We start from the raw sequence: 13,343 nt of genomic DNA, 5'->3' as shown, positions 1-13,343 counted from the left end.
TCCTCCCTCTTATAAACTCCTTCCAGAGGTTTCTTCGTCTCAATGGCACCACTATCCACTAATGAGGTGGTTGGGGGTGGGCTAAATGGGCAGTGAACATTAGGAGGGCACTTGTTGGGATGAGCACTGGGTGTTATAGGTAAGTGATGAATCACTAAATTCTACTCCTAAAACCCAGACTACACTGTATGTTAAGTAACTCATATTTATATAGATGGTTGAGTAGATACATACATACATACATGCATAAATACATAGATGATAGATGATAGATTGATAGGTAGATGGTAGATAGATGATAGACAGATGATAGATAAGAAAAAGAAAAGGCAAAAAAGAAAAAAAAACTTCAAAGTCATCCTTGTTTCCTCAGTTTCCCTTTTTATCCCCAGTCCAGTGCAGCCATAAATACCATTGGTTCTGCCTCCAAATTATGTCTCCAATCTGTCTGCCTTTCCCTCTGACTCTGCCACCACTGTGCACCACGTCACAGACCCCCACCAGGACACTGCCTCCTGACCACCTCCCTCCCTCCTTTCAGCACCTTCCAATATGTTCTCCACACCCCAGTCAGAGCAATATCTCCCAAACATAAACCCTGGCATCCTCCCCACTTAAAACCCTTCAATAGCTTCTCGCCTCTGGAGTTTTCTCATCTCACAGCCCTGTGTGATCCTGCCCCTGCTGTCCTCCCTCCCACGTGGTCATTCTCACATATACATCAGCCACACAGCCTCCTTTCTGTCTTATCATCCCCCACCCTCTTCCCCGCTTTGGGCCTTTGCAGGTCCTATTGCTTGTGTTGCCCCAACCAGCCCAGACCTTCCCGTGGCTGATTATCTACATCCTTCATGCCTCTGCTGAAATGTTATTTATTCCTCAGACTTTCCTTGAATGCCATCTGAAGTGACTTCCTAGTCACGGCAGCCATCTTTATTTCCTCATCATATTCCTCATCATATTTCCTCATTCCTTGCCATAACCTATCATGACTCCCTTGACCTGTTGCACTACCATATAGTCTGTCTTCCCACCTAGAAAGTAAGTGCCACGAGGGCAAAACACCCATGCCCTTCATGTATCATCAGATCCCTAATGCCCAACACATGCAGACACTAAGCGAACATGTTTCCCCTTTGCTAGTCACAATGTATATTGTTTAGATTATTTTCAGAAAAGTTCAGATTGTACCACAAGGTGTTTGTACTGGATAATAGAAGTGCACTCTGAATTCAATGACTTTTTTTTTTCTTGCATATACCTCAAATGATACAAATATTTGGACAACTAGCTGTAAGTCAATGAAAACAAGATGTTTGCAGTTTTTCAAATTCTCCCCCTTGTCAGCCACCCTTTGCCAACAGAGACAGGTGTTTCCAGATGGTTGCCGTGGTGATCTCGAAGCTGTTTCCTCTCCTTTTCATTTTATCTTTGGAACAGGAGAGTGACAGATTCAGGAGGCAGAGAGTCTGAGGTTTGGTGAGGATCTTTGTAAAGCTTGACGTGGCGCCATCATCTGGTGTTTCTGGAATAAAAGTTTAACCATCAGGCTCATAGAGTTGTCAGGACAGGTCCCCATGCCTGGCAGGATCCAGTGCAACGTGGGTGCTCACTGTGGGGTTTCCTTGACCAGGGACACTTGTTACTCCCCCATGCACTATGACATTGTCATCCCCTTGGTTTTGAAGCCCTTCTCAGATAAACAACCCCTTTTTGAACCCGAGCAGCTTCAGCATTCCAGGGGATAACTCTCAAAAATGACCAAGAAATTAGGTTTTCCTCCTGGAATTTCTTTTTCTTTTTAATGTTTATTTATTTTTGAGAGAGAACACGAGCAGGGGAAGAGCAGAGAAAGAAGGACAGGGGATCCAAAGCAGGCTCCATGCTGACAGCACAGAGCCCAATGCAGGGCTCGAACCCACGAACTGTGAGATCATGACCTGAGCCAAAGTCTGACACATAACCGACTGAACCACCCACGTGGCCCTCCTCCTGGAATTTCTTAGGAGAATGCTAGGGTTTCCCTTGGAAAAGACTATGTATTCAGGTCTGGGGGACTCAATCCTTCTGTAGGAAAAATGCAAATGGCCCAGTAAATCAAAGGGTCCCTTGGTAGACAGACCCTAGTCAAGCTGAAACAAAACTCCTTTCCATCAGAGTGATGAGGATGTGATCAGGACACTACCAGGGCTGTCCGGGTACCCACCCAGTGACTAACACTTCCATAAAATCCAACACATAGAAATTATGTGCACAGACACATAGGTTGGCCTAAATGAAGCTCAGGAAAAAGGAGTATCCCTGCAGTCTCCAACAGGCTCCTCCCTGCTCCTTCCAAAGTCTCTCTCTCCATTCAGAATGTTCTCTTCTCCATGCTTTCCACCTCTTTAGCTTATGTTCTCCTTCGGTTTTATTTATTTATTCCCTCTCTCCCTTCCTCTACCCATCATTCCTCTTTTCCTTTTCACTTTCTACTTTTTTCCCATTCCCAAGTTTCAGATGATTGTCCACTTCTGACTTTGACCCCATTGTTGATGTAGAAATGTTCACTGAAGGCCCACTAGGGACAGCGAGCTCCTCCAGGGACTGAGTTTCCACTGAGTCTTTAGATTGCCAAGTACCCTTTACAAATGCACTCTCAAACCACTCACCCAGGATCCTTGCAAACTAGTTGTTCTTTAGAAGTTTCAGAGGTCTCTGGGTGCTCACTTCAAGCTTAATTCTATGTGTGCCAATCGCACGTGCAACAATCCTTCAGCTAATGATACACATCAGCAACTGGCTTTCTGGCCACTGAGGTTAGTTTTAATATGCCAGTGGATGGCTATAAAATAGCAATTCTGGAAGTTCCATCCAAGGATTGCTATGTATTAACACGTTATTAAAACAGTATATTGCAAGGTCAACATACTATTGTAATTGTTGACCTATCAAATATGGAAAAATTTTGAAACTTCAGTGGAAGCCCAATGCTGTTTTATTAAATTGGAATACAGTACAGGGAAGAGAGTATTGCAAATGTTCAACAATATTGGTTTGATGTGTTCATGATTTTTTCCAATGTTGTTTTTTATAAAAATAATTATATGATATATCCACATATATTATATTATACTTCATTTGTATTCTGTAAGCACCTAGTAGACATACGTGCATAAATACAATGCTTACATGTGAAGTGTGACCACACAGTTGGTTAACTTGAGACAATCTGTTGTGGCTTATGAAATGGCCCTAGAGCAATTTCAGCAGGATCCCTGTGTCCTCTAGAGCAGGGGCCACATCACTCAGGACAGAGGCTTCCAAGGCAGAAACAACACCCATCTCAATGTACAGATCATGAAATATAAAATTTATTTATATCATGACTTCTATGCTAAATGACCATTTTACAGTGTAAGTCAATAAACTTTTATGGAGCAGTGTGATAGCTGTAGGGTGGAGGAAAGGATACACAGTCCCCTGTCCTTGGAGAATCATAACAATATGTTGTTGTACCCTTCTGTTGGCAAATAGTGGCTCTGCCCAAATGTGGAAAAATATTTAAGTCAGTTCAAAACTAATAGGGCTGTTGGCTCAGCATTTAGGATAAACAAACCTCTGCCCAAGAAGAAATCAGATTGCTGTCTTTCGGATAGCTGTAATTCAGTGAAGCCAAGTTCTCAAAGTTTGAGTGCCTCCCTTGTACGCCCCATCAAATAAATTCTGCACCTCCAATATTGCACTCATGACAAATGTCACTTCATAATGATATTACCTGTGCTTTTCAAGCTGTTGACAGGTCAAACCACACTGGATAGTCCTGTGGGGTTTTATCTGTCTAGACCACACTGCCTGGCCATGGCAGATGGACATATCTCTCTGTACACAGCCAGTTGCAGATGTGAGCTAGACTCCTACATGGCTATTTTAGGATGCCGAAAGAGAGAAATCAAGGAATAACATACATTTTTAAAGGAACTGGAAGTCATGAAACAAAATCAAGAGGATAGGAAAAAGAGCCAACAAGAAAATTCATAATTGACAAGCAGAATGAAAAAGTGAAAAACACTGGATAAACTCTAGAGAAGAAGGAATCAGAATATTCATGGTTGGAAGGTAGGATTGAAGAATTTCACATAAAAGACTATATTGAGAAATGAAGTTTTTCTGGGTTTTTTGTTTTGTTTTGTTTTTTTAATGAACATGTCATTAAGAAAGAGTGAAAACAGTTTGAGAGGTATCAACTTTTGTCTGATAGGCCCTCCCAAGATGAGAATGGAAGAAATGGCAGAGGAGCCATCTTTGAAGAGATACTCAGGATGGCCAAGAATTGAAGAAAGACATGAGTTTTTATATCAAAAGGCACTGCAAATAGTGAACAAAATAAATAGAAATCGATCTGTACCTCACACATAGTAGTGAAACTGCAGAAATCATGGATGAAGAGCAAATCTTGGAAGCGGCCAAAGAGAAAAGCCAGGTAACCCCTGTGGAATAACAGCCAACTGATGGCAGATGTGAGAAGGAAATTGAATATCTTCAAGGGCTGAGAGCCCTGATACCTACTTCTGCTTAGAAGTGTCCCATGGAACATACAGTGGGAAGCTCATCTTTGTCCTTCTCCAGAGTCTCCTACAATGGGCAGGAGTCAATTCTCACATTCATGGTCCCTCTCCAATCCTACTCATCACAATGAGTGACCCCACCATCCACCCCTTCTTGAAAAAGCCAGAAACCTGAGAACCGGCCCATAGAATATCCCCAAGTCCTGTCATTTTCTGTCTTAAATTCCTTTCAGTCTGTCCTTCTTCCCCACCCCCACCCCCAGTGGACACTGTTCTGGTTCAGGCCCATTCCAGTTGCCTCCCCACTAGCTTTGCCACCTCTGGCCACCATACTAATACCAAAATGACCCTTTGAGGTCTAATTGGTAATCTCTTTACTGCTTCGCTGCTCAAAGCTCATCCCTGTCTCACTCTCAAGGCAACATGCTGCCCCTCCAGCCCTGTCCCTCCATCTCCCTCCATTCTCCTCCTGCCCATGCTTGCCTATGGACAGCAAAGTCTCTAAGCCAGGAATCTGCAAACTATGGCCCATCAGCCAATTCCTTCCCACCGCCCATTGTTAAAGTTTTATTGGAACAAGCACACCCACCTGTTTATGTATTGTCTATGGCAGCTCGATCACTACAAAGATAGAGCTGAGTAGTTGAACAGATCTCCTCCCAGGGCTAGCCAATTCCTAGATGCTTGGTCATCTGAATATCCCAGGATAGACTATCCAAGAGTGTGCTTTCCGCACGCAAACCAACAAATCCCCAACTAGTACACCACACACCCAATCACCTTCTTTGTGAGGCTCTCACTTTCATACTCCAGGCCACTCTCCCATGCCCTAATCACCAAAGGACCAGGTATTGAACAACCAGGGACAGCCCCAATGCTCCAGAGCCCACTGGTATCATTCAAACTAGGCAATCTTAATTCTGCTTACCCTGCCTTGCTCATTTCTTCCTGCAGAAACCACGGTAAAGACTTTTTGCCTACATCCACCCCCTAACACTTCCCCATGTGGCCCTGAACCCTCCTTTTGAGAACTGTGAGTAACAACCTCTCTTTTTGTCTCTTGGTCTGCTGGTCTTGCTCTACTTTAAATATTCCGTTAATACGTTATATCAGGAGGATTCAGGCAGGACCCACATGTGGATACTCTAGGGCCAGTTTGCCTGGCTGGGTGGGTTCCCTGGGAGGGGAGCAGATGGGTCAATAGGTTGTGTTTAAGCAGATGGTCAACAGCCATTTACCACCCTGCCATGTTCATCCCACCCACTCTCAGCTGACCCATAGCCTGTTCTTCCTTCTTAAGTTGGGAAATCAGCCTGACTCTCTTTGAAAAGAGAAAACACTAATAAATCAAACTCCAAAATATATATTCTTATCTTACTATCATGCAGGCTTCCTGGGGTCTTTCGAACCTTTGGTCTACCCACCCTGGACCCCAGCCTTCGGTAAGCCTACAATGCACATTACCTTCCCAGAACTAAAAACCGCTCCCACAGAGGCCTGGAGGAATGCTGGCTACAGGTTCTAGGTCCTGAGGCAGATCTATGGGTGAAATCACCTCAAGATGAGGTCCTATTTGGCTTTGAGTAATTCAGAGTAACCAGGGCCATCCGTCAGCACAGACTGGGCACGGCTGTGTTCAGCACCAGGAAGGCTGAAGCCAGGGAAGTGCTCTTGTCTTTGCCTCTCGCAGTGACAAGAACACAGAGTGACTTGCTCTGCTTAACAGAGCCCAGGAAAACCTCACAGAGAGGGTACTTGAAGGAAGAGTTAGGATTTGGCAGCCAGGAGAGAGAAAAGGGCATTCCTGGTAGAAGGGACAGAGTGCGCCATAGAACAGAGATGGATGAAAAGTTGCTGGGACACAGGTGCATGTAGTGTGGTGGAAGTGACAGGAGTTGAAGCTGGAGGTAAAAACCAGTATGTTTCCAGTCTCACGCCCCCTGGCCCTGGTGCAGATGAAGGGCTCCATAAAGATTCTGGATGAATGAATGAGGACAAGAGGTAGGACCTTGATGCCTAACAGCATTTTTGCCTTCTGCTTGGATCAGACTGTCTGGGCTCCAAGCAGAAAAGGACACCTAATTAGACTTTGCTGCTTCTGAGAGACTATGCCAGGATTGCCAGTTTCTGAGCTGAGCTGGAAGAGCTGGTTAAGCCATGCTTCTAAAATAAATAGCTTGTACTGTTTGTCCCTCCAAGACAAAATATGGTTTGTAGAGCCTGTTTTATTATACCTTGCAACATACACATGCAACGCATTAGCCAGCAGACTCCCCCACCCCACCCCAGGTTGTTTAGAGAGTAATGATGTTCGCCAAGGTCACACAGCACTGTAGCGGTGAAACTGGAAGCAGCAATGACCCTCGGCCCCTGTCATAAACTGGGCCCCCCAGTCCTTGCTTTGACCAAGGGCCAAAAAGACCCACCAAACCATGGACTGAGGCCTTATCTGAGGTCTGGGCCCAGGCAGGGCCTCTTCTCCTCCAGGGTGGCTGAGATACCAGTTCCTTCAGACCGGCTGCAGCCAGCTCACAGTGTTGTGGTTCTGTCCTCTGACAATTGTCTCCTTTGGGGGACAGGTGGAACTACAGCCCCTGAGGAAGCAGAGATGGCTCATGTATGCCTGAGAGAAAGCGGGGAGAAGGAGAAGCTGGACCCGAACGGTAATGGGTCTGCTCTAGCCCCATGGAAAATGTTCAGGCGGTAATATTTCACAGCTGCATCCCATGGAGGCTCCTTTCACTGAACAGGCTTCCTTGGACCCTTCTGAGGACCCCAGAATTTTTACCTGATTCCCAACCCCTCATTCTGGTGCTAGAGAGTTCCACTCAACAATGTTAACATTATTTATTGAACCCTTGTTATGTGCCTGGAACTGTACTGGTTGATGTCCATGTGGCAATTACCACCTGCACGATAGCGTAGGCTCTGTGCTAAGCATGCCAGAAGTCAAGGGACACAGTGGTAAATGTGACAGACACAGCCCTGCCCTCATGAGCCTATAGTCAGAAACCCTTCCATTTCAGAAGGCAGGTGCAGTATTTTTGTGGAAAGACCACAAATCTTAAAGATACCTGGATTCAGTACAGAGATGATCTTCTTCCCATCTGTGTATTAAATGGCATTAATGTGGAAGTTTGGATTTATATCAAGACTGGATGCCATATGCCTAAGATAGTGCCTGGCCAAAACTGTCAAACCCGTTATACGTCTTTTAACCACATACCTACTTCATGGATCTAAAAATACTGATGATGCCTGGGGTGCTGGGTGGCTCAGTTGAGCACCTGACTCAATTTCAGTTCAGGTCACAATCCCAGGGTCATGGGATTGAGCCTCACATTGAGCTCCATGCTGAGAATGAAGCCTGTTTGGGATTTTCTCTCTCTGTCTTTCTCTCTCTCTCCCTCTGCCCCCTCCCCTGTTCATGTTTTTTCTCTCTCTTTCAAATATAAATGAATGAATGAATGAATGAGTAAATAATTCAAGGATTTCTTCGGGGAACACTGCTGTGAGCCTCACTCTGGCTCTGTCAATGGGGAGAGGGAGACGGTACTTTCTACTCCCCTTAGGCCTAGGAAAAGAAGCCAAATGGGGACCTCTCAAGGATTCAACACATACCCAGAAGCTTGAGTGGCACAGTAGACTGCTGCCCAGCTCACACCAGAGAAGTAAAAACCTTGAGAGAGAGATGTATCAGTCCATGCAGGCTGCCATAGCAAAATCTCTCAGACCAAGTGGCTTAAATAATCGAGATGTATTTCTCACAGTCCTGGAGGCTGGAAGCCCCAAGTCAAGGTCCAACAGGGTTTGGTTTCTGGCTATAGCCCTCTTCCTGGCTTATAGACAGCACCATAGTTCCTACATGGTCTTCCCTCTAGATGCTGAGCAGGGAGGGAGACAGGGAGAGAGGGAAGGAGAGAGAAAGGGAGTGGAAGAGAGAACAAGTCTCTGGTATCTTGTCTTATAATATTAATCCTACTGGATCAGGGCCCCACCCTTATGACCTCATTTAACCTTAATTACCTTGTTACAGGCCCCATCTCCAAATACAGTCACATTGGGGCTTAGGATTTCAACATATAAATGGGGGTAGAGGGACACAATTCAGTTCATAGCAGGCTGCCTAGCTGCCTTGACGGCAAAATGAAAGAGAGGTTGATGCACCAGGATCAGCCTACGTTTCCAGAATGTGCAGAGTGTGTGGGCTCTATGTAAGAGAAAGCCAGTTTGGGGTGGGAGGGTGGTCATGGGGGAGGTTCAGGTCCTGTCCAAGAACATTATGTGGTGAGGGCACCACAAGGGCCCAACTCTAACCTGCCCATATCCAGGAGCTAAGGAAAGAGCCACAAGTCAGCCACAGATGAAGGAAAGATGTCTTCCACATAGCCCTACAGATGGGAGATCCCAGCAGATAATGGGACAGTGGGTGTGTATCTCCAAGCAACCTATTAAAGTGATCTAGGAGGAAAGTCAGCCTTTAGTGCCCCCGAGGCCCAAAGAATGCTTATATTCAATAGCCACATGAGTACCTGACGAGTGGGAATTTTCGTACTCCCCTTTTCTCTCCACCCTCCCCAAGCAAATGGAAGAAGAATGCCAAGTGAGAACAACTCAGGAGGCTTATCATGGACCCCTCTTCCAAGGAGGTTTCCAGGCCAAGTGAGAGAAGGAGTAATCTCAATTTTAACTAAGTTCAGAATTTAGATTATTAAATGAAACTAGATATTTTTACTGCTGAATTGAGAGAATATTTTGTAGATTTGCTTGACTTGAGAATGTGACCAGAGAACTGTTTTTATTACCTAGGAGAGACCAGAAAATTCATGGGCCAAAGTTTTCATCCAGGGCCAGGGAAAGAACCAGTCCCACAATATGGATTTACAGGAACAGTGAAGAGGCAGCAGTAAGATGATTCATGACCACCCTAACTCCAGAATTTGTGTGTGCTCAGTGCCACAGGTACATGTGGTACGTGGTTTTCTCATCTTAAAATAAAGATAATACAACCTACCATGAAAGAGTGTCCTGAAAACGAAACTATATACTTTAGTGTCCACAAAACACCTAGGACAGAGCCTGATACATAATAGATCCAAAGAGATGGAAGCCAGTGTTATTGCTGTTCATGGTAATAACTGGACCAATAGCATGAAAAAGCACCTTAGCGATTTCCCCAACCCCAAGCTTGCTTTGTTTCCTGCCCCTCTAAAGTTGACTCTCATGTTTAGGTCACTTTCCAGGCCTATGGGACCCTGAGGAAGTCCCCAACTGCAAGAAAATCTGGCCCCTCTCTTCAGCCTAATACAACTTTTGAATTTTATGTGGAAATCTTAAACCTCTCCTTCTCATTTGGTCTCCATTTGGATCTTTGAAAATACAAGATGTGCTGTATATGGTTTCTCCCCAGACACATGCTGAATACTAATCGCTGTTTTCCAGAAAGCTCAGCATCTGGGCAGCTATCTAGCCCCTGGGATCACCAATGGAATTGGACTAATACCAAGGACTGGTTACCACAATACGTCATTCACTCATGAATACCATTAAATGAGCTTTGTTTCAAGAAACCTTAAACCTTCGACTTTTAGCTCACTTCAGTCTTTTCTCAGCATTCCAGAACATGATTAATGGTGACACCATGCCACAATTAAGTTATACGTGGCTCAAACTCTAATTCACAATTAATTAGTCCTGTAACAATGGCCCTGAATAATGTGGTGTTAATGGCCAACCCTGGTGGTCTGCTCCTACCAGATATCCATTACTAAGTCTACCCTGCGTTTTACAACATCCCTACTGGAGCCCCATATCTACTCAAGGGGACAACTGCTTTATTTAATGGCTGCTAATTATGAGCAATTGGTAAGAGTAGAATAGAAAATGTAGAACTTACTACCGTAGCCTCTAGAGACAAGATAGAAAATATGATTTTTTTTTAAATTTTTTTTTCAACGTTTATTTATTTTTGGGACAGAGAGAGAGCATGAACGAGGGAGGGGCAGAGAGAGAGGGAGACACAGAATCTGAAACAGGCTCCAGACTCTGAGCCATCAGCCCAGAGCCCGACGCGGGGCTCGAACTCACGGACCGCAAGATCGTGACCTGGCTGAAGTCGGACGCTTAACCGACTGTGCCACCCAGGCTCCCCGAAAATATGATATTTTTTTAAAAGTCAACCAGTTTTTCCTCAAATAAATTATGTTTCTATGGCTTGGAAGATAGGTGTCCTCACATTGTACTTGGGATGAGGGCAGGGGGAGGAGACACTTGGGAACCATGACCTTGAAAACTGGCAGAAGTCAATGGTTGTGCAGATAGAAAGTTAAATTCTTACAGGCCCACAGAATGAAACAAAAGGATGCCTGAAACTGTGGGGAAAGGAGATAAATTAGACAATAAAAAGGAATAAATAAGAAGGCAGAAGAAGCAGGTGGCAAAGAAATGTGAACCCACATTAGAAATAAAGAGCTCTGGGGTGGCTGGGTGGTTCAGTAGGTTGGGCGTCCGACTTCAGCTCAGGTCATGATCTCGCGGTTCGTGAGTTCTAGCCCTGTGTCGGGCTCGGCGCTGACAGCTCAGAGCCTGGATCCTGCTTCGGATTCTGTGTCTCCCTCTCTCTCTGTTCCTCCCCTGCTTGCACTCTGCTTCACTGTCTCTCTCTCAAAAATAAAGAATAAAAAATTTAAAAAAAAATAAAGAGCACTGGTAAAGGTAACTACATAGGTAAATTAAAAAGACAGTTACCATGGAATGAGTGTTTGTGTCCTTCCAGAAGTCACATATCAAAGCCCTAATCCCCCATGTGATGGCATTTGGAGGTGGTAATTGGGGTCAAATTAGGTCTTGAGGGTGGAGCCCTCATGTTGTATTAATGCCCTTACTTTTAAAAGGAAGAGACATGAGATCTCTTTCCCCACCATGAAAGGATAGAGCAAGAAGGTGGCTGTCTGCAACCAGAAAAGGGTCCCCCAAAACTCAACCATCTTGACATCTTGATCTTGTTCTTCCCAACCTGCAGAACTGTGAGAATTAAATGGTGTGTAAGACATTCAGCTTATGGTATTTTGTTATACCAGCCTCAACTGAGTAAGATAACAGTATGATTTTATCTTTTTGTGTGAAACTCCTTTCTTCTCCCAGAGGATTGATGAAGGAGACATTTAGGAAGATGATTTAAAAAGCAACCGTGTAAAACAATAATTATAAGTCTGTTAATGGGTGCACAACGTATACAGCTGTGATTTGTGAAAGTAGGAGCTTACAGAAGGTAAGAGGGACCAGAGTTATGTAGAAGCAAAGTTTTGTACACCATTTAAAACAAAAATTGTTACTAGAGACAAGGAATTGTATAATGATAAAAGGTTCAATCCATCAAGAATATCTAACAATTATACACATATTCACACCTAACAGAGTCTCAACATAGATGAGGCAAAACTGAACAGAATATAAGAGAAAACTAGAAAAACTAACACTAATAGTTGGAGACTGAAAAATCCCACTTTCAGGAATGAATACACCAACTAGACAGGAAATCAGCAAGAAAATAGAAGAGTTGAACAACACTATTAACCAATTAGATCTAACAAATATCTGTAGAAGCTTCTACCCAACAACAGAATACACATTCTGCTCAAGTACATATGGAACATCATCCAGGATGGCCACTAAAAAAGTCTAAATAAATGTAAAAGGATTCCAATCAAAGCATGTTCTCTTAACACAATGAAATGAAGTTAGAAATCAATAACAGAGAGATATTTGGGGACTCAACAAATAAGTGAAAATTAAACAACATACTCCTAAATAACCAATGAGTTAAAGAAGAAATCACAAGGGAGATTGGAGCATGCTTTGAAATGAATGAAAATAACTCAAAATTCCACAACTTACAGGGTGCAGTTAAGCTAGTTCCCAGAGAGAAATTCAAAGCTTTAAGTGTCTACATCAAAAACGAAGAAAAATGTCAAATAATCTAATCTTCAACCTTAAGAAACTAGAAATGATGAGCAAACTAAGCTTAAAAGAAAGCATAAGGTAGAGAATAATAAAAACAAGAGTAAAAATAAAAATAGAAAAATGAGAAAATGAACAAAATTGAAAATTATTTGAGAAGATGGACAAAATTGAGGAATTTTTAGCTCCCATGATCAAGAAGAAAAACGGAGGACTCAAATTCTTAAAACCAGGAATGAAAGAGGTGACAGCATTACCAATCTTACAGAAATAAAAAGTATTATAAGCAATATTATGAATAATTGAATGATAAAACATTAGATAAACTAGATGAAATGGACAAATTTTGAGAATGACACAAACTACCAAAACTAATTCAAGAAGAGGTAGAAAATCTGAATACATCTACAACAAGTAAAGAGACTTACCTTTAGGTAGCTAGCTAGCTACCAAAAAACTTCCAACAAAGAAAAGGCCAGGACCAGATGGCTCCCCTGGTTAGTTCTACCCAATGTTTAAAAATTAACATTAAACCTTCACAAAGTCTTCCAAAAAACAGAAAAGGATGGAAACATTTCCTAACTCATTCCAGGAGGCCAGTATAACCTTGATACCAAAACCAGACATGAAAACAAAAATTATAGATCAATATCCCTTATGAATATAGTCCTCAACAAAACACCAACAAACAGATTCCAGTAGTATATTAATTTTACACCAGTATATACAGTATATGATTTTACACCATAGCCAAGTGGGATTTATGTCAGGAGTGGAAGGTTGGTTCAACAGACAAAAATCAGCCAATGTAATTGTATTAATTCATATTGCTGCTAT

The sequence above is a fragment of the Prionailurus bengalensis genome, chromosome B3, assembly GCF_016509475.1.
Source record: "Prionailurus bengalensis isolate Pbe53 chromosome B3, Fcat_Pben_1.1_paternal_pri, whole genome shotgun sequence".
In the NCBI taxonomy this organism is placed as follows: Eukaryota; Metazoa; Chordata; class Mammalia; order Carnivora; family Felidae; genus Prionailurus; species Prionailurus bengalensis.
Note: the sequence above shows the minus strand (reverse complement) of the source record.